Consider the following 23495-nt stretch of genomic DNA (forward strand, 5'->3'; position numbering starts at 1 on the left):
CTGAAGTCATTGGCTTTTCCTAGCTTATGTGTTCAAATCTTTGTAGTGTCTGTGGTGTTCTCAAAGAGGGAGATTCTTGTTGCATTCTCTGGTTCTAAGTTAGTAGGTAAGGTCTCCTATGCTTGAGAGAACACCCTTTGCTTTGTTCCCTTGAACATGCTTTTCGTAGAAATACTGTATTCTGCACGCTTTACAAACTTTAGGTTAATTTTGCTGTGTCTAAGATTCTGTAATTTCTCATGAACAGGTTATCTAGTTGTCACCCCAGAAACGTTCTCTCAAATGGAACAAGAGAACTGTGGTCGGTATTAGAAACAAGCTGTAGTGGGATTTTTTTCAGGTGCATGGTCAAAATACCTTAAGGGGAATTGGCTGGGGGCGTTGATTCAAGTAGTAGAAGGCCTCACATCCAAGACAGGTGTCGGAAAATGCATAAAAGTGTGTACTTCTTTGAATAGGAGAACTCACTTTTCCTAGAAGTTGAGAGAAGTACTCCTGTAGCTCTTGAGATTAGATTTCCATTTATTTGATTTATAGTACTGTTTGTTTGCTTCCCTAATTTTCTGTCTTTAAGATTCTCAAAACCTACCCTTTTTTATATGCTTCTGTCTTACTATGAAAATCCATCTTGCCAGCCTCTCTCCAAACAGAGAACTCTGATTTTGTAACTGGCCTCGGAATACAGCACATTCCTCCCCTACTGAGTAAGAATGGCTTGCCCTTTTGTTGTTCACAACACAGTCTAGGTTCTTGAACTCCCACCATGAATGAGTCCGTCTCCTTTGGGCTTCCTTAGCTTCCCCCTTGGAGTTTCTCTAAAGGTTTTAGTGTCCATTTTCTCATTTGTTTTCCTGTTTCTTTAAAGTTTTCTTCATTCTGGTGAAATAAATTCTTTCTATTTTCCTATAGAGATGGTCAAATTGCCTTCTCTGTTGGAATTCTTCAACAGACATGTTTCTCCATATTTTGCTCCTGTTGGTGAAACACGTTTATGGCTTCTGTTATTTTCAGGTCTTTAAAATCACCTTTCTAACAAGAAAATTGTTATCAGCTTAGGATATACTTTAGCTCTCTACCTCCAATTTTGTTCTACTTGGAAGATTTTATTTTATTTTTTTACATTTTTGAATGCTCGGTTTATTCACTGCAGACACATATCACACCATCCAAAAATTAATAACTCAAACTACTAAAGATAAAAGGATTGGAGCAAGTGTGATCATAAGTATGAGCATAGTGTCTACTTGTAAGATTTTAAAAACATTTCTGTTCCTCCGATAATTTTTAAGTGGAAAGGACATTTTAACATCCTGAGTTGTTGGTTTCTTCATTAAACACATATCTACTATATATTCCTTACTGTGCAGTGTGCCTTCCTTAGGCCCACCCCGAAAGATGACTTTTGATGCTTCTAAAGAACATTTTTTTCTGTGTGTTCCAACAGATTTTTTTTGTTGTTATTCAAACAATGCATAGTATATTCAATATTGCTCTTTCTTCTGTCTTTTGAGTAGCCTTTTGGTTTTCATATGTAAGATGTCTTTCGTGTTGTCCCACATCTCATCTCTTCTCAGTCATTAGTCTTCTTTCAGCAGTCTTTTTATTTTTTTAGTAATAGAAAAATCCCCAGAATTTATTTTCAATTTTGGTCAGTGAGGATGTAAATAATAAAGAAAATCAACCAGTCAACAGAAGTATCAAAAACAGGACAGTCATTCAAATATACAGAAGATATAAACAGTATAGATTCATTTCCACTTGATTTAATCCTATTTACACATTTAAAATACAAAACAGAGTTTAATTGGTCAAGGATCTTACACAATTTGCACCAGGAAAGGAACTTTAGTTCATTACCACGTCCTCAGTATCTTGGCACAGAAAGAAATCTCATCTAATCGATATGTATTACCATCAACAATTAAAAAAAAATCTGGAGAGTAATTACTGCCATCCCCAATTCCCCGACGATGCAGAGGGATCCGTGTCTTCAGCTTGATGGTGCTACTTGATGTTTCGGACAACCCTCCGACAGTGCTTTGTTTTCATCTCTCCCAGTGCTTGTTCCAGCTGCTGCACCAAATGGAACAGGGTCACTTGGTACAGTCTGCAGAACTCTGGTGGTTTGATCTCTATTCTGATGAGGTGTAGCTTTATCGTCACTGATGACTTAATCTGTTGCCTGAGACTTCTGCTTGCGAGCTGTGCATCTAATCTCCATTCAAGGCTGTGGTAACTGGGGAGCCTTGGTGCCAATTCGCTCAGAATCGTTCAGATCTCCTTTCGGTTGTCCAGGTAAAGCTGAAGCAACAATCTGTTCAGTTCTTCAGAGAATCCCAGAACAAACACAGAGTCCTGGAAATCCAGTTCGGAAGTCATGAGCTTCGAGCTCTCATTGAGGAGATATGTTAACCCTTCCACAATATGCTGGAAGGTGTCCCTACTCACGTTGAGTTTCCTCGCGGCGCCTTCGTCGATCTTGGGGTTTGACCCTCACCGCAGGAATTCCACCGCGATGCGCCCGAACTCGGTGACCACTGTGAGGGAAGCCAGCGCGCTGGATCTGTCAGCAGTCTTTTATTCCTCAAGTTTATTCTTTACATAGTCTCTCAGCTCTGTGATCTAGCTACTTTTCCTAACTTCCACTTGGATTTGAGCAATTGATGATCTGTTCCACAGTTAACCCTTGGGTGTGTTTTGACTAATGAGCTTCTCCACCATTTCTTTCTATGGATATGGTGGATTTGATTTTTGTTTGTTCATCCATATGTATAGTTTCCATTTCTTTTGTTTAATAAAAATTTGCTTTGAATTCATCATTAGTCTCAAAATTTTATCGGTAAACTTGTGTGTCATTTCTGTCACTAAGGCTGCATTTTCCAATTACTTATATTGTTCCCAAATTTTACATTCATCTGTGTACATGATTGTATGTATGGTTGATCAATGTCAGGCTGCAAAAGGTATGCAAAATTTTCTAATGTATATATATTTATTTAGTTAATTGTATTGATACTACCATGGTTTCAAAATATTTTCTTCTTGAATTCCTTGATATCACCTGCCCGTATTCCCTCCCTCTCCCACCCTCAATTTCGTTATCGTGGAAAACAGAACCTGGATGAAAGTGTAAGCAACCTTACCTCTATACTCCTGACTTCATGGCTTGGGAGACCAGTACTAGTGTTAGAAGAAAACCTCCAAGCCCCAAGGATAAAGCTAGAGCTGAAATGCACAATCTCCAGATAGAGTGGTCTCCACAACTGCTCTCCAGTAAGATGTTAGAATATAGCTCCTACAGGGACCTGACTTCTTGCTACTCAGCTAAAAGATGCCTAGCTTTAAAAGGAATCAGGTTCCCTTTGTTGCTATCACTCAAGCAATCAACTATCACTTTGTCTCTTAAATTCCCTCTGGATGGGTCTTAAGGGATGGTTGTATAATTGAAGGGCAGACATAAAAAGGCTTTGTATTCTTTCACCAATTTTTATAGTGTCAGGGCATGCAGCCCCGCCCCCACTCCTTACTCACAGTGATGCCTACCTACTTAACAAGGTAGGCAGTGGCTTTACCCTGAAGGTCCCTGAAGTGATTGGGTGAGCAACTAAAGACCAGTGCTGAGGCTGAGGGCAAGTGAGGGAAGTAACTATCCACTGAGCAGGGAGAACAATAACAACATATCTGCTCTTATAGTTAAAGCTGCTCGCAGATGGTAATAGTCATGTGTTGCATGAGGTATCATTAAGGTAGCACTGTAATGAAAGGATATTGTGGGGATGATTTTTAATTAGGAGAATGTAATTGGGGCTCTTCTCCAACTTACAAATGTGAATGCTTCCCTCCAACCAGATACCTGGCCTTGCAATCTTTAATTCTATCTTTAATTCTGAGAATAAAGAATTGGTCTGCCTCCAATCTCTTCTTGATCTTGTTTCCCACAGCCTGATACTTATCATGAAGCGTTCTAAAAGAGTTCAACATATTCCCACATTCACATCTGTCTGTTCTGTTGTCCATGCTTTCTGGAGGCTCGCACACCTCGCTGCAATATAAACTCACTGGTAAATGACCTCACTATCTTATTACAGCATCGGAGATGAAGCCACTCTACCCCGTTTTTGCTGTCTGCTTTATCTTTCTTACTTGCACATGCTATTCCTACGAGCCTTTTGACTCTGGGACTGGACCCCACACTTTGTTTGCTAAACAGTTGGTGCACAAATCTAAATAACACTTTTGGTAACTGGTCTTACTTGCAGGCATATGAATATTAACCATCTGCTGACAGAATTACACTTAAGGGAAGATCTTCCCATATACTTTTTGATGATGAATATGATTTTAGTCTTCTTTAATTTGTCAATCTCAGCTTTATAAACCACTTGATTATCTAATTAAAAAGAGCCAGTATCAGTCTATTTAGTTGAATAATTGGCAAGCCTTATCACATCTGTGGTCTATTGGTCTCAATTTCTTCCTTCTTAGGCAAATACCAAATCTGTGTCCATTCATCACTTTCATAGCCAACCTGATTTCTACAATAAGTTAACTATTTAGATTGTTTGCACTGTTGTGTTACCTCCAATGGGCAATAAACATTAAGCATAGTGTTTTATTCATATAAAAGGGTTGTCACTAAAGATCTACTTTGTATCAATGCATATTTTAAGAGATCTGTTGTCAATCAAGATGGTGAAAAGAGTCAATGTTCTTTTGCTTTACAGAAATCCACAAAGATGATGATCATTTGCTTGAGCACTCGCAATATGAAAGTTGCATAGACAGAACAGAACGGTGTTATAAATTTAATGCATTGGAAAGTATTGTTTCTCAGCACAAAAATAATTTTCCTCCAAAGGAAAATGATGAGATGTTTGGCTTACATGAAAAAATCGTAAAATCATATTTAATCATCCTGGAATTAAATCAGAATAGAAGCAATAAAATACAGAAGTCAGTTGTGCTCAGTGAAGATGAGGAAACTTTTCTCCATGTTGAACAAGAGCAATGTTGTACTGAAAAGGAATTCCCTGAGTGTGAACAATCTAGGCTCATGAAGTCACAATGCCATCAGCATCAGAAATCTGATGAAATTGAGAAACCGCACACAGGTGATAAATGTGGGACAACCTTCATCGAGGAGTCTGTGTTCTATGAGCACCGGATCACTGATACACTAGGTAAGACCTATGAATGTACTCAGTGTGGGCAAACATTCAAGAAGATTGAGGTCACTGTTCATCAGTGAACTCATACTGGAGAGAAACCCCATGTGTGTGGTGAATGTGGAAAAGGCTTTATCAAGAAGACTTCTCTCACTGTTCATCAGCGAACTCATACTGGGCGGAAACCCCATGTATGTGGTGAATGTGGAAAAGGCTTCATTCGGAAAACAAATCTCAAAACTCATCTACTAACTCATACAGGAGAGAAACCCCATGTATGTGGTGAATGTGGAAAAGCTTTTATCGGGAAGAAAAACCTCACTGTTCATCAGTGAACTCATACTGGAGAGAAACCCCATGTATGTGGTGAATGTGGCAAAGGTTTCAACTGGAAAACACATCTCAAAACTCATCTACGAATTCACACTGGCGAGAAACCCCATGTATGTGATGAATGTGGAAAAGGCTTCATTCTCAAAAAACAGCTCAAAACTCATCAAGTAACTCATACTGGAGAGAAACCCCATGTGTGTGATGAATGTGGAAAAGGCTTCACTCGGAAAACATATCTCAAAACTCATCTACTAACTCATACAAGAGAGAAACCCCATATATGTGGTGAATGTGGAAAAGCCTTTACCTGGATGACTTCTCTCACTGTTCATCAGCGAATTCATACTGGAGAGAAACCCTATGTGTGTGGTGAATGTGGCAAAGGTTTCAACCGGAAAACACACCTCAAAACTCATCTACGATTTCATACTGAAGAGAACCCCTATGTATGTGGTGACTATTGCAAAGGCTATATCAGGAAGACTGCTCTCACGGTTCATCAGTGAACTCATACTAGAGAAACCCTATGTGTGTGGTGAATGTGGAAAGGCTTTTACCTGGATGATTTCTCTCACTGTTCACCAGCAGACTCATACTCGATAGAAACTGTACATATGTGGTGAATGTGGAAAAGGTTTTATCAGATAGAAGGACCTCAGTGTTCATCAGGGAACTCATACTGGAGAGAAACCCCATGTGTGTAGTGAATGTGGCAAAAGCTTCATTCAGGAAGGAAATCTCAAAACTCAGCTACAAATTCACAGGAGAAAACCGCTATGTATGTGGTGAGTGTGGTAAAGCTTTCAGCCAGAAAACATAGCTTATAGCATATCAGAAACTTCACACAGAAGCTAAACCCCATGTATGTGGTGAATGTGGGAAGCCTTTTTCAGGAAGAATAAGCTCATCGTTCATCAGAAAACTCACCATGCAGAGAGAGAGACCCTGTTTGTAGTGAATGTGTCAAAGGCTTCATTCAGAAAGCACATCTCATAACTCATCTATGAATTCTTTGTGGAGAAAAACCTTAATAGGTGTTGAGTGTGGTAAAGCTTTCAGCCAGACGTGATGCCTTACAGTACACCAGAGATTTCACAAAGAAAAGAAGCTCTTTGCATGAGTTAAATGTAAAAAATCTTATATGTGGAAGTCAGGTTTCCTTAAACATTAGACAGTTTCCAAGAAGAAAACCTTTCATTGGAGTTAGTGTAACAAAACTTTCAAAAGAGAGGATGAGGTGCTAGAGTTTGGCCTGGGCCAAGCGTGGGAACAGACAATTGTGACCATATGGGGATCCATGTTCTGCATTGCTGTCTCTCTATTGGCATGACCACCCTTGTGGGGAGAAGACCCTCCAGACTTCCACAGAGTGCATAGGTACCTCATTGCTCTTCCAGTTTTCAGTACCCGAAAGAGAACAGAACCTAGTGTTTCTGGATCCACAGCTATATCACGCAGTAGAGTGCCCACCCAGATGACACTTGTACCTGCCCTACCTGCATGCTCTTTGTTAGCCACCAGAGACAGCACAGAAGTACCATAAAATAAGAATAAAGAGAATAGAAGATGTATGGGGACAATTATTCCAAAGGATGAATGGAACACAGTGAACCTCAGACTCCACAACCGTGAGACCAGAAGAACTAGATGGTGCTCGGCTTCCAGTGCTAATTACACTGAAAAGGGTCACAAAAGAGAGTCCTGTGTCGAGTGGGGAAGAAAGTGGAACAAACCAAAACCATAAAATAGATCAGGCTTACTGGTCTGCTGGAAACTTGGAATCTACAGATTGTGGCCTTTAGCGATGTTTCACTGTTGGACCTGTACTCACTCCTCTGACTCAGCTTTCAGCCCAACTATATATAGACTTGGAGGGGAAGAATAACATACACTCCCTGGAAAATCAACCATACAAAATCAAAGGAACAGCATTTGCTTATGGCTAAAAACTTATAAAAGCTAGAAGAAACATGACAGAAGGATGAATAGTATAAAAACACAGGGAGTGGGCAGAAGTGGGAAGAAAGCTGGTGTATCTTGGGGACTGCAATCAATGTATGAACTGTTGAATAGAAAACCAATTTACTCTGTTAAGTTTTAAATCATAAAAAAAACATTAAAAAAATTTAAACACTTATGTCTCATCAATGATTTCAGGTAGGATAGTTACCATGAAACTGCATTGAATGTGGGTAAAACTTTTACCTGTGCTTCTAAGTTTTCTTCACAGAAACACACAAAACTGAAAACATACAAAATTCACTCAAGATAGGAAACTACAGGAAGTCATGTGACATCTCATACCAGTGATCTCAATAAGAAGGAAAGCTCTGGCAATATAGTGACTTTGCAAATACCCTCTTTGGTTTCTCTCCGTGTGTCACTAGACTACATTGGGATGTTAACGAATGTAGTTCTGATTGGCTGGCCTTTACCCCGAAAGGAGTCATGTGACAATAGAGGATTTGTACAGCAGAGAAACCATATGAATACAGGGTATGTGGCAGTGCGTATGCATTTAGTGATTGGCAGTTACTGCAGTATCCAATTATATTTTCTTTGATGTTCCCCAAAGCTCATAGGATAAACTGACGCAGTGATTGGACAGAAGGGCTGAACAAAATGTCTGTCACAGTGTATGACTGCAATGTAAATCCTGCAGGAAATCATGAATACAGCTACTGGGAAAGCCTGATAGACTCATCCTGTGTGCATATGTACCTTGATACCAAGACCAATATTTCATTTTACATTTGATCATTCCTTTGACCCATATTAACTACATTAACTGGAGAAATACTGTGACCATAGAACAGGAATGTGAATGGCCTTGCTCCCATGCAGAATTCTTTGGAAGGTGGATTATTCAGATGCAGTTAAGTTAAAATATGACCCTTTATCTTTTGAGAACCTTTTTCACCCATTTTAAATCTTGCAGTTTTAAACATTCCTCTTATTTTCAACTGAGCTTTACCTCTGTTTTAGTATGTTGTTTTTAAAAATATATTGCTTTGTGTATGAATTCCATGGTGTCTAATTGTGGTATTGTTGGATCAAATGGGACTTCAAGCTTTGGTTATTTTAAGTAGTGCCACATTGATTTCCACAGTGGCTGTATGTATCTCTAAGTCCACCGCCAGTATATATGAATCCCAATCCCTCCATATCCTCTCCAGCATTTGTTGTTTTGCTTCTTTGTTTTGGGCTTGCATTGCAGGGGTTAAGTACTATCTCATTGTGGTTTGAATTTGCATCTGAAGGCTAGTGAGCATGAGCATTTTTTATATGTTTGTTAACCATCTGTATTTCATTTTTGGTGAAGTTAATCATGTGAACTTCATTTGCTTATCATTATTAATCATTTGTACTTCAATTTTTTTCATATCTTTTCCCCATTTTTTTATTTGGTTTCTTGTTATTTTCTTATTGAGATATAGAGTTCTGTATGTATTTGTAATTGTCCCTTTGGCTGATGTGCCATTGATTAAAAAAAAAATTTCCCTGTCCACGGGCTCTCATTTTACTTTTCTCATGTAGTCTTCTAATGTGCATTAGTAATGCAATTTTTATTTATGTCCAAATTGGGAGTCTTTATTATAGCTGGTGGCCTTTGGGAGGATTCAAATCTCGGCTAAATTACTCAAAGCTGAAAATTATATTCAGGTGAGTTTATAAGGGCAAAAACCGCTGTTGGTTTGGCAATTAGGAGTGGTTGAAGCTATTATAAAGCTTTCAGTGTGTATGTAGGGAAGGTTGGGGGATTCCACATTCCTTTCAGCAAGCAGTTTACAGAAGCTAAGATAAGCGTAATCTTTTTAACTTTGTGAGGCAGGGTGGAATGGGGTATGGAAAATGTGCACATTCTGAGAACAGGAAGATATTGACATTTGAATAATAAAACATTGCGATGGCGCAAAACTGGGTGTGGTAGACAAAGAGGTTACATACTTTAGTGATGAAAGAGGCCAGAACAGCATTTTAAAAATTCTAAAATGGGGCATGAGTCAAGCTTAAGAGAAGTTCTTTACATCAATTATGTAAAGCACATTTGTACATTCATTTCCCTCATCATTCTCAAAGCATTTGCTCTTCACTTAAGCCCCTGGCATCAGTTCCTCATTTTACCCCTCACTCTGGACTCCCCCTTCCTCATGAACCCTTGACAATTTATAAATTATTATTTTGTCATTTATTACACAGTCCGATGTCTCCACCCACTTTTCTGTTGTCCCTACCCCAGGGAGGAGGTTATATGTAGATCCTTGTAATCGATCCCCATTCCCACCCTCACCCCTGCCACCCTCCACCCTCCTGGTATTGCCGCTCTTACCACTGGTCCTGAAGGAATCTTCCACCCTGGATTCCCTGTGTTTCCAGTTCCTACCTGTACCAGTGTATATCTTTTGGTCTAGCCAGATTTGTAAGGTAGAATAGTGGTCATGATAGTGGGTGGGGAGGAAGCATTTAGGAACTAGAGGAAAGTTGTATGTTTCATTTTTACTACACTGCACCATGACTGGCTGATCTCCCCGCGACCCTTCTCTAAGGGGATGGATGTCCAATTGCCTACAAGTGGGCTATGGGTCCCCATTCTGCACTCCCCCTCATTCACAATGACAAGATTTTTTTGGTTTGGAGGAGCAAATGGGACTGACAGTTCCAGGGGGACATGGGAGAGGGGGAGGTTGGGGGAAAGAAAGTGGTGTTAACAAACTCAGGGAGAAGGGAACAAGTGATCCAAATCGGTGGTGAAGAGGGTGTAGGAGGCCTGGTAGGGCATGACCAAGGGTACTGTAACAGAGAAGAATTACTGAAACCAAAATGAAGGCTGAATATGATCGTTGAATAAGAGGAAAGCAAAAGGAAATAGAGGAAGGAGCTAGGAGGTAAATGGCATATGGAGAGGTCTAAATAAAGGCATGTATGTATGTAAATATATGTATGAGTATGTGGAGATAGATCTGTGTACATATATGGATAGGTTTAGTATTAAGGTACCAGATAGACATTGGGCCTCCACTCAAGCACTCCCTCAATGAAAGAATACTTTCTTCTATTAAACTGGCATTCCATGATGCTCGCCTTCCTGACACAATAGCTGAAGACAAAGCAGGTGCATAAGCAAATGTGAACAAAGCTTATGGTGCCCGGCTATCAAAAGGTATAGTGAGTTTGTTCTCAAAGGTCTTAGCCTTTCAAATGGGAATGCAATTCTACTCTGTGCACAACGGGACACAGTGAATCAGAATCACCTCCATGGAATCCAAAACAGTTCTAGATTGGTTTTGTTTTGTTAAATTGTTATGAGCATATAGAAACCCTGGGTTCACGGTGGGTAGGGCATTGACCACCTGAAATCCAGCATCTGGGAAGCATGATTAAAGGGTCTACCTCCAAAAAAATGTACAATCCAGAGTCTACAATGTTCCTATGTGTTAGAATTGACTTTGATTTTGTTTATGGCATAATTGTATGATTTGAGTCCTAGAGAATGTTTCCTCCAATTTTGTGGAGCTGATTTAACAGCCCAAAACTGAAACTATTTTCAGGAAATAAAAGCTTTTTTTCACAAAGCTTTAACCACTAAGTGAAAGAAGAGGAAAAAAGGACAGCAAATGAATTGTCAAAGTCATTCACTTTGTCCTGGGTGTCTGGCATTTTCAGGATGTGAGTTTTCATTGTTTCTTGCATAGTCATAGGTGACCGTGTCCTCAGACTACAGTTTGATATTCTGAAGATATGATGTGTTGACTGAAATGACCATGGAGGAGACATTTCCTTCTCTCAAGCCCTCAAGGAGGTGCATTGATACAGTGACTGCAATAACAGTCTCAAACATAGCAAATAATGTTTTGATGATCCTTTGTAATTGTTAGGGTCCTGTAGTTATTTCTGATTCCCTGTGAACCTGCATAGAACAGTCATAAATGCTGCTTGGAGTTAGATTTGGTCAGTCATCCTCAAGGTGCACTAAACCTCCCAATATTCTGAAATGTGGAAATGATGGCAGAAAATATGATTCCAAGGATAATACAATCCAATTGGATGCAGTTGTGTTCTGTTAATTGGCAAACAAGAATAAAAGTTTACAGGATAAAATTCTAACTACTATGTTATTGTTTGGTTTTTCTGATCTTATCTAGTGCCTGATTGAAAATCTCTACAGATGAATGGAGCCTTTTCTCCCAAGATGGCTTTGTCTTAAGTCTGGCATGCTGTCCTGGCTGTAATCTAGGAATGCATACAGGCTGAGGGCCAGGACCTTGATCTAGAACCTGAATCTCTCCTTTGGACTGAGATTCCACCCAACATGATCCCTGAGTGTTTCCTGAAAGTCACGAGATAAATTGAAAGTTATATTAAAAGTTACTGATTTAAATTAAAATTATGAAATAAAATTATTTCGGTTAATGTGGTCTACAACAGTGGTTCTTAACTTGTGAGTCACAAGCCTTTTGGGGGTCGAACAACCCTTTCACAGGGATCTCATGATTCATAACAGTAGTAAAATTACAGTTATGAACTAGTAACTAAAACAAGTTGAACTGTGTTAAAGGTTTGCGGCATTAGGCAGGTTGAGAACCACTGCTCTAAGCGATGTGTAATGACAATGCAATTCTGAACAAGATTCCAGCATCCATCGTTAAGGACATGGAAATTATCAAGTTTAAAAAGAGAAATCAAATAGACCCAGGATAAGCAAGGTCACAACAAGCATTAAAGGATCCATGGGTCTTTGAATCTGCTGTGGCCACCTGCATCTGCCGGTCTCTGACCTGATGGGAGACCCAGCTACACCAGGAGGAGTAGAAAGGAGGTAGACATTTCTGTATCAAAGACTGACTCAGAAGTCTCTGGGATCCCCTGATTGCAGGGTGGTGAAGGTGGTGGCCTCATTTAAGTAACAAACCACAACAGGCATTTGCCTATGAGTGTTCCTGGCTGTGATACGAGTGAGGGACTATGAACAGTTTGCTAATGCGCAGGCACCACAGCTCCACCAGAAAGTGTCTCCAGAGCTGGTTGTTGAAACAAGTTGGGTGACAGAGATGGGAGTGATGTGACCCACAGGCATACCTTGAATTAGTAGGCTCCATAGAGTCCACATTTGCAATTAGAAAATTATGAGTTCCAGTGCAGCATTATTATTTGGTTTGAACATATGCATCCACTAATGTATGCATTAATTCATTCTTTCTGAGGTCTGAGCGCTATAAGCACCCCAGACATTCTTCTGCATCGAGGGAAAACCAATAGAGCAAGCAGCTGAGCTAGGAAACGAACAAGCTCTTTCTCTAAAACCAAACCACTGTGATTTCATCTTTTCTGCCTCATAGGAACCTTAGAGGACTAAGAAGTACTCATTAGGCTTTCTCTGACTGTAATTATTTACAGCAATAAACAATGTCATCTTACTCGGGGAACCGTTGGCTGGTTTGAATCCCTGACCTTGTAGTGAGCAAACAAATCTTATCCCACAGCACCACCATAGCCCTTTTTATATCTGCACCAACAGGATCATATTACAGGACTTCTTAAATGTCCCTTTTAGAAGCCAAGTTAAAATTTTAAATATTATTATATGAATAAGGAAGGCCATAAAAATGATGACCTTTGACTTATGGTGTTAAAAAGAATGATGAAAGTACCGTGGACAGGCTTTCAATAAAAGAAACATCTGTTTCGAGTGAAATACAGCCAGAGAGTTCCTTAGAATCAAGGAGAGTGAGACTTTGTTTCATGCAACATTATCATGATCCCTCCCAGTCCCTTGAGAAAGACCTCCTCCATGATAAAGTAGGGGATCAGTGAAGAAGAAGCTACATCATGAGCTGGACTGACACGGTGGCTGTAACGATGGGCTCAAAAAGAGTCCTTGTGATTGTGGTGCTGAACTAGGCATTCTTTAGTTCTGTTGTCCATTGACTCACGTAGAATTGGAATGCACTCTGGCATTTAACAGCATCAAAAACAAAACAACAACAAATCAAAACACAAGGTTCTTCTCAGGTCGGATAACAATGCCGGGGGAAAGGGGAGATGTTTTATGTGGGGAAACACAACAACGGGAAATTTGTAACAGAACACACTGTCTTGATCATTGCTTTCTACTTGAGCCCTTGGTATCAGCTCCTCATTTTTTTCCCTCCAACCCTGCTCCCGCCCTCCGTCATGAACCCTTAATAATTTGTAGATTATTTTGTTATATTTTACACTGACATCTCCCTTTATCCACTTTTCTGTTGTCCAACATCTTGAATATTTCTTGGAAGCATTCGAGCAAGACTTCATTGCACTCATTTGGTCATGTCATCAGGAGGAACTAGTCCCTGGAGAATGATCTTGTGCTTGGTGAAGTAAAATGTCAATGAAAACGAGAGAGACTATCAATGAGATGATTATCACAATGGCTGCAGTGATCAGTCCAAACAGAGGAATGATTGTGCGCATAGTGCACGTCCGGGCAGCATTTCATTGTGTTGCACATAGGATCTCTGTGAGTTGAAGCCAATTCAAGCATACCTAAGACTATCAACACATACAATATTATCCAGGTCACTGTAAGTTAAAATTATTGCATAAATATACATGTGTGAGCATATATGAATGAATACATCCGATTGCTTAGAGAAAAATTGGGACTCACAAGAGAGATTTTTCCAGCATTAAAGTTTCTTTAAGGATCCCTCTTGTGTAAAGTAGTTATGCTTTGGGCTGAGATCTGCACGTACACAGTTTAAAACAACCAGACGTTCCATGGCTTTTTACTCCTGTAAACAGTTATAGTCTCAGAAACTCACAATAGCATCACTGTAAGTTGGCATAGACTCTGGTGGTGTCTGGTGTTTTGGAATGTCTCTGGCTTTGACAACAAATACTAGTTAGTACAGTCAATTGCAGACATATCTTATCAAGACATATAACTGTGAACTCTGTTGTATATATGGTCAAAGACAGACAAAGCCCATTCCAATGAAAAGAAGACATTCAGATGCATGAAGTTTCCCCAGAGTGTATACATGATAATCCCTAGAGATGTGCTGAAAATGTGGGGGAAACTGCAGCTTCTGAGCGGAAAGCATCCCTGACTCCTCTCTTGCGTGGTCTGGAACCATGGCCTGATGCAGGGAGGTTTGTGCCTGGGCTCACACTGACTTCCCATTACTGTGTCTCTAGCACAGTAATACATGGCTGTGTTCTCGGGATTCACAGAGCTCAGTTTTAAATAAACTTGGCTCTTGGAGGTGTTCTTGGTGATGCTGACTCTTGACTGGAGAGACGGATTATATATAGTATGTTTTCCCATCATAAGCTAAAACCCTGCCCCACCCCAGGACCTTTCCTGGAGCCTGGCCAATCCAGTGCACATAATAGCCAGTTAAAAAGAATCCAGAGACAGCACAGGTGAGAGACCGGGTCTGTGAGGGCTTCACCAGTCCAGAGCCTGACTCTTGTAGCTGCACCTGGGCCAGGACACCTGGGGATAAAGAGAAACACCGTGAGTCATGTGCTCAGATGCTGCATCCACAGACTTGATGTTGGAATCCCAGAAGCACTCACCACCCAGAGTTGCCACTAGAACGAGGAAAATCCGCACATGCTTCATGTTCTTGTGGATAAGATTCATGACACCCAAAAAATGCTCTCCGGGCTGATGAGGACTGCGCATTGTTAAGCATATGTGTGCTGTGGCTTCATCTGGCTGCCAAAGAGGAATTCGCATGTTGGAGGCGCATTTGTTCATCAAGGTGGACAGGATGAAGTGAGGACCCTGGGTGTGCTCCTCCCACTCAATGCTGCTGGCAGTGCCTTTAGGATAATCCAGAGTTTTTCTGAAGTCTTCTCTTTATCCACTGCCCCGTTCTCTTAATCCACACAAGAGTGTAGTCTGTTCTGGGAGGTATATGCAGCCACAGATCGAGGACATTTTTATTCCCAGTGATAGGTAGAGACATCACTAGAGAGAGAAACAAACAGCCAAACAGAAAGGAGGATAAATGGCTATGTAAATAGATAAGAAATGAAAATATTCACCACAAACCAGGGCCATATCTCTTCTGATTCATGACACCTACATTAGTCTATATTTAAACAATGGAATGTTCTAGTGTGGCCAGACAACATACAAATGACCAAAAATATTGCTAAATTGGGTAACCATGTCTTTACTTAAATCAAATGTACTGCCATATGTCGTCATACCAAGTTTAACTCAAGTGATGGTATTTTCAATTGCTTCATGTGCTTGTGAAAGTTGAGCATTGAGTAAAGAATAGTAAAGAATCATTGCATGTGAATTGTGGTGCTATTGAGGAATATTGGAATTACCATGGACTGTCAAAGGAACCAACCATGAGGATCGCAGAGTAAAGGTTAACTGATGAACCACCAGCAGCAGACGCTCTTCAGGAGAAAGACTGGGCTTTCTACTCCTGTAAACCTTTACAGTCCTGGAAACGCACAGGGCGGTCGCTATGAGTCAGCACTGACTTAATGCTAGTGGTTTTGGTTTGGCTAAAGGAACAAGCAAATCTTTCTTGGAATAGTACATCCAGAATATTCCTTAGAAACAAGATGATGGTACTTCCTCTCACATTTTTTTTAACATGATATCAAGAGAGACCAGTACTTGGAAAAGGGTATCATCCTTGGCAAAGTAGAGGACAGTCAAATAGAGTAAGGCCCATGAGGAGATGAACTGACACAGTAGCTTCAATAATGGGCTCAAACTTAGGAATTATATTGAAGATGGCTCAATAATGTACATTATTTTTGTTCTTTTGTATACAGGGTTGTTACAAGTTGGAAATGAATAAACAGACCTAACCCAAAAAAGCACACTCAATGTGGTAGTTACATAATCTGTTGTCAATTTTAGACTTAAGAGTGAAGGGGTGGAGGTTAGCCTGTCAATCAGGTCGCAGCTTCATGACCTCATTTGTAGGCACTAAAGAGATAAATAGCTCACTGGGGGTGGAACACACACACTTCCTGCTAGACTTCACTTTTGAAAAGCCCCTTGGAGAGAGGCTGATGGAGCCAGAGGCCTGGGAGATGTAGGAGCCATGTAGAGACCCTTGCCAGCACCGAGGTGCTTCTACCGCCACTGGATCCATAAGACTTTCCACCCACTGGCTTGTGAGCTTCCTGTATTCAGCATTATTGCTAAGCTGCATGAGTGTAATGAAAAATTTATGGACTAGTATTGTACATCTGGGTTAATATTGGGTGTATGGACTTGATCTGGACTGGGCTGGAATGTTTCTTTAATACCCAATTAGTTTTGTATATAAAGCTTTTTCTTATACACATATGTGTGTCTATGAATTTGTTTCTCTAATCTACCTGGACTAACAAACACAATATGCTGAAACCAACATCCATTGATTCTATCCTGCAAAACATACTTACACAAATTCATACAAAGGCCTCACAGAGGATATTCATAAAAGGATTGCATATGAATGAGACAAGCATGAATTGAATAAATATTGGGAATACTGAAGCACATGATGAACTTTCATGATTCCGAATTTTACTAGTTAAACTAACTGAATACAAGCTCAATATATATACTACCAGAATCATCCCTTACTTGTGTTCCTAAAGGCAGGCTGGCAATTATTCACAAGGCGTTCGAAGGGGCTGAACGTGGAAATCATCCCAGATTTGTCATCTTTGGATTAACAGACTAAATAAAATGTGGTCTTCTCTGATGTCTTCAAAAGTGCCACCAAACTGTATGTTAAGATGGATAAAAAACAGTGATCATGTTAAGTAATAATGTTCCTGAATGGAGAGATTGAAAGGGAAGTTAGTGGTGTCCCTCTTAAAATAAATAATAATAATATCTTCAAAAAGACTTGTTGCAGAAACAGGACAACCAGAATTCTCATTGGGAGTTAAGAGACAAGGTTCTTTCACACAGACTTTGGACACAATATCAGGAGGGACTATTCTTGGGAAAAGGACCTCATAGATGTTGAAGTACAGGGTCACCAAGGTGGACGAACCCTGTGACTATAACAATGGTATCAGACATTGTAAAGACTGAGGATGGTGCAGGACAAGGCACTGTTTCATTCTATTGTACGTAGAGTCTCTATGATTCGCAACCCGTTCAATGAAAGCTAACAACAGTCTACTGGTGGAAGCATGATGTCTTAATAAAGTTGTAATGAAAGCTTATTGGTTAAAAGTTAAGAAAACTCCAGAAATAAATAGGAAATAAATCTATGTTAATACTTGCTTTCTGGGAATAACTCCAAGTTCAGTGAACTATCAATAACGATCTTGCCCTCTGCTACTTCGACTGGGTTGGTTCGTATGTTTCAACCATCCTGTGCACCCTGCAGACTTGCCCCTTCTGAATGAGATGTTTGTGTTGATCTCACCCTGAGCTCTACTCACAGGTGTTTGAAGAACTAGCACTCATGTTTCAACTTGCTGGGTTAGTTTTTCTAGCTTTGTTACTGTTTTGTCTTCTGTTCACAAGGTAAAAGGGATACTATGGTGTGGACAGCTGGGGATGCTTGTATAGATCATTCATACATGGACTGTGACCTTGTCATTGCCACAGGTGGTAAGGTGAGGTAACTCCACCTTGAGCTTGATTAATGCGTGTGGTAGTTACCTAATCTGATGTCAACTTGAGACTCTTAAAGAGTGAAGGGTCGCAGCTTGATGACCTCATTTGGAGGAGCTAGAGATAAATAGCTCACTGGAAGTGGGGCACACACCCAATTCCTGCTAGACTTTCCTACTGACAGGACATATGGACCTACTGTAGAGTCCGGGAGCTGGAGGAGCCATGTGCCAGCGTTGAGATGCTTCCACTGACATGGATCTCGGAGACTTTCAACCCACTGGCCTGTAATCTTCTTGCACTCAGCGTCATTCCATGCTTTGCATGAGTCTAAAGAGGAATTTACAGTCTGCTACTGGACATACGGGCTAATATCGGACTTATGGTCTTCATTTGCATGGGGCTGGAATGTTTTCTTAATATACAAATTGTACAGTACATAAAGCTCTTTTTTTAAACAATTTATTAGGGGCTCATACAACTCTTATCACAATCCATACATATACATACATCAATTGTATAAAGCACACCCATACATTCCCTGCCCCAATCATTCTCAAAGCATTTGCTCTCCACTTAAGCCCATTGCATCAGGTCCTCTTTTTTTTCAGCTCCCTCCCCTCTCCCCCCTCCCTCATGTGCCCTTGGTAATATATACATCGTTATTTTGTCATATCTTGCCCTATCCGGAGTCTCCCCTCGCCCCCTTCTCTGCTGTCCCTCTCCCAGGGAAGAGGTCACGTGGATCCTTGTAATCAGTTCCCCCTTTCCAACCCACTCACCCTCCATTCTCCCAGCATCGCCCCTCACACCCTTGGTCCTGAAGGTATCATCCACCCTGGATTCCCTGTGTCTCCAGCTCCCATATGCACCAGTGTACAACCTCTGCCCTATCCAGCCCTGCAAGGTAGAATTCGGATCATGGTAGTTGGGGGGAGGAAGCATCCAGGATCTGGGGGAAAGCTGTGTTCTTCATCGGTACTACCTCGCACCCTATTTAACCCGTCTCCTCTCCTAAACCCCTCTATGAGGGGATCTCCATTGCATAAAGCTCTTATACACATGAGTCTCTGAATTTGTTTCTCTAGGCAACCCAGAATAACACCATTATCAGATGAAGATAATCAATATGGGGAGGGGTTGTGGAGAGTGCTCAAACATGCATGGGGACTTGGTGTGCTGAACTGTATGATACATACATGTGTACACAAAAAAAGAATTACTGTCATCAAGTCAGTTTTGTCTCATAGTGACCCTATGAGACAAGGTTGAACTGTCCCTGTGAATTTCCAAAACTGTAACTCTTCATAACAATAGAAAACTTATGTGTATACAGAGCTAAAATTTATTGAACTATATACATATACTTGTGCACTTTAGATATGTTAATTACTAAGGATAGGAATAAAAAGACATGAAGGTGAATGATCTAAGGCATGATAGCACTTTATCAAACAAATAGCTCTCAGGCTGAGCAGCCCACGTGGGGCCACCCTGTGTGTGTGGGGGGCAGACTTCTATCTGGCAGGAAGATGGAGTGGCAGAGAGGGACGTTCCAAGTTTCTCTAATTATTAGAAGGGCACACCCCCCAGGAGGCATCACCAGGCTGTGACCTGATCGACGGGTTGTATTCCACCACTATATTTTCATACACCTTCAAGTTGACATAAATCTATGACAGATTTAAGTGACATAAGTATACCTGTCAGAGACCCACACAGTCAAATGCTTTTGCGTAGTCAACAAAACCCAACAATAAAACTGGTAGCTTTCAGTCAATACCCACCTGATGTCAGCAATGATATCTTGTTTCACATTCTCTTGTGAATCCACACTGCATTTCTGGAGGCTCCTTGTTGATGTACTGCTGCAATCATTATTAAATTATCTTCTGCAAAATTTTACTTGCATGTGGTTGTAATTTAATTAGTTGATAGTTTCTACATATTTGGTTAATTTTATTTTTCATAAAACAAATGTAGATCTCTATCGTTTCCGACCGCTGGGTGCTGCCTTGAGCCCATTTGCGCTGGACCTCCTCACCTTGGCGCCGCGCCCCGCCCGGCCCGGCCCCGCCCATCCCTCGCCAGGCACTGGGGTTTGTGCAGCGGTAGAAATGGGCGGGACAAGAGCTGCCTTGAGAGGAAGTGAAGGCGGAGACCCTACTCCTCCCTGACCCTGCAAGCTCCTCCCACCCCGGGTCATGCCCAGACAGGGCCGGAAGTGGCAGTGTCCTCGCCGGGACTGCAGCTCACATCGCAGATTCTGCTGACCTGGATGCTGCACGTGGTGCCGAGAAGCGCCCACGGCCTGAGCACCCTGTTGCCAGCCCTCCCAGGTAGGGGGTTCCGGGGACGTGCGTGTGGGCGTAGGCCATTTTAGGGTGACCCTGCTGCACATAGCGGTCTGCGAGGACCCTTTGTCTCCTCCCCCCAACCGCTGCCTGCGCCCCGCTCATGGGCAGAGGTGGGCGGTGTCCCCGAGGCCGGTCCTATTTGTCAGCTTTTGGGTTGCTTGGGGTTCATGGTGGGAATCCCTGTTGGAGAAAGGAGAAAATCCCAGTCTGGGATTTTGGGTTTCGGGGTTCCCAGATTCGTCGCTTTGCGGGTCTCCTAACCCCCCCCCCCATTGTTTCCTTTCCACACCGCGCCGCCTCCTCCCTGAGATTCCTGGCACCTCTTCATCTCAGAGGTGAGCCCCGGGGTCTTGCTTCTGTGACCTCCCTCTGGACCCGACCAGAGTTTGTTTTAGGTGCAAGATCTATTATGACAAAGACGTCTTTCCTGGCTTTTAAGATGTTGAGGGTGGCCCTATTTTTACTGGTTGTATTTTTGTCGGTACATTACTATGGTTTTATCCTTCCCACACTGTTTCTTTTCGTTAGTTTCTGTTGGGTTTATCAGTTGGTGGAGCACCGAAGGAGTGGATGCCTACAGATAAGAAATGATGGGAGGGCTTATAGGCATGTCAGCTGTGGGGTGGGGATGGGGTTGCTGAGTTGGGGAGGAGGAGGGGATTTGGGGAGTAAAGAATGAGGGAAGGAGGGAACTGAGCACTAGAACAGAAGGTGACTACACAGGTCATTTGAAAGGCGATTTAATCGTGGTGGGAAAGAAGACAATGGTATGAAATAATTCTAATGATTGTACAATTTTTGTTTGAACTGTTCAATTGTGGAATGTATGGATCAAGTGCCCCAAAATGTGTTCAAAAAGAAAAGATCTCCATCACAAAAACTAACTAAATAAACTGTGTGCCAAAGAGTCAAACAACCAAACTGAAACAAACAAACCCAAAACTAGATAGTGCCAAATTTTTCGACCTTTCTGTGGCATGAAAACAGAAGTGGGTTTTGAGTACTATGTGGCTGAAGGACAGTTTATTTGGAGCTGGTGGCCTTTGGCCACTACATTCTTGGCCAGTTGGCCAGGCAGCAGTCGGTGCACGACCCCCTGGATGTGCTGGGCAGTGATGATGGTGGAGTGCTGTTTGGAATGTGCCAGTTGAGATGCCTGGCAGGTGATGCGCTCCAGTGGGTTGTTGAGCAGCAAGTTCACGGTGCCCATGGCCCTGGACGAGATGCTGGAGTCCAGGTGGACCTACTTGAGCACCTTGTACACACACACGGAGTCAGGTCTCCTTGCTGCTGCACTGGCATTTCTTGCTGTGTTTCCTCTGAGCCTTAGCTTCAGCCTCCTTGGGGCCCCTATTGTTACGTTTGAACCCAATAACTTGAATTTAAACAACAGAACAGTAAAAAGGTGTTTATTCATCCTCTCTCATGAAATTTTATTTTTAGTTTTCATCTATCTCATGAAATTTTATTTTCATTCAATCGATTATAGACCTTCAAAGTAGTCTGAAACCCACTCAACTGTCATCAATGCCTTGCTCTGTTGGATCCTCTGTGATCTTCCAGCTGAGCTCTCAGTGTAGAGAACTAGATGATTTTCACTTCCTTGAAAGACAAAAGGCCACGCAAAATTGAGTGTGTTTCTCTTATACTAGAGTCCACATTCGTGATAGTACTCTGCCATATGGCATGCTGTGTGGACCTTACAGAATTCCCTCCAGCTCACCTCCAAAAGAACGATAAAATGAGGGGTAGGTATGGATTGTGACAAGAGTTATATGAGCCTCTAATAAAATGTAAAAAAAAAATGAGGGGTAGGAATTCCTCAGTGATCTTGTTGACACTTTTGTCTGTTCTGAGTTTTTTTTTTTTTTTTTAACTTTTAAGAAACCTCTTCCCTTTTTAATTAAAATAAAAACGCTTGTGTTTAGTGTATACTCGTGGCTTCTAAGGCTGTTGTCATGTTAGCTGTCATTGAGTCAGCCCTACCCGACAGGAACCGAGCACACAACAGAACAAAGCACTGCACTCTCCTGTGCCATCCTCACAATTTAGAATGAACCCATTGTTGCCGTCACTTTTTTAATCCATTTAGGAGAGGGATTCTTTTTTTTCACTGCCCCTCCACTTTACCAAACATATAATTTTCTAATTGAAAATACTGGACTCTATGGAGCCTACTAATTCAAGGCATGCCTGTGGGTCACATCACTCCCATCTCTGTCACCCAACTTGTTTCAACAACCAGCTCTGGAGACACTTTCTGGTGGAGCTGTGGTGCCTGCGCATTAGCACACTGTTCATAGTCCCTCACTCGTATCACAGCCAGGAACACTCATAGGCAAATGCCTGTTGTGGTTTGTTACTTAAATGAGGCCACCACCTTCACCACCCTGCAATCAGGGGATCCCAGAGACTTCTGAGTCAGAGTCTTTGATACAGAAATGTCTGCCTCCTTTCTCGTCCTCCTGATGGTGCTGGGTCTCCCATCAGGTCAGTGGCAGGCAGATGCAGGGGGTTACAGCAGATTCAAAGACCCATGGATCCTTTAATGCTTGTTGTGACCTTGCTTATCCTGGGTCTATTTGATTTCTCTTTTTAAACTTGATAATTTCCATGTCCTTAACGATGGATGCTGGAATCTTGTTCAGAATTGCATTGTCATTACACATCGCTTAGAGCAGTGGTTCTCAACCTGCCTAATGCCGCAAACCTTTAACACAGTTCAACTTGTTTTAGTTACTAGTTCATAACTGTAATTTTACTACTGTTATGAATCATGAGATCCCTGTGAAAGGGTTGTTCGACCCCCAAAAGGGTTGTGACTCACAAGTTGAGAACCACTGTTGTAGACCATGTTAACCGAAATAATTTTATTTCATAATTTTAATTTAAATCAGTAACTTTTAATATAACTTTCACTTTCTTTATCTCATGACTTTCAGGAAACACTCAGGGACCATGTTGGGTGGAATCTCAGTCCAAAGGAGAGATTCAGGTTCTAGATCAAGGTCCTGGCCCTCAGCCCTGCATGCATTCCTAGATTACAGTCAGGAC

General features: G+C 41.5%; 1 pseudogene; it reads right to left on the reverse strand.

Annotated features, from left to right (window-relative positions):
- Positions 1–2004: 2004 nt before the first annotated feature.
- LOC142427612 (COMM domain-containing protein 2 pseudogene) lies at positions 2005–21651 on the reverse strand (annotated as a pseudogene).
- Positions 21652–23495: the final 1844 nt, after the last annotated feature.

This window comes from Tenrec ecaudatus, chromosome 15, assembly GCF_050624435.1.
Source record: "Tenrec ecaudatus isolate mTenEca1 chromosome 15, mTenEca1.hap1, whole genome shotgun sequence".
NCBI lineage: Eukaryota > Metazoa > Chordata > Mammalia > Afrosoricida > Tenrecidae > Tenrec > Tenrec ecaudatus.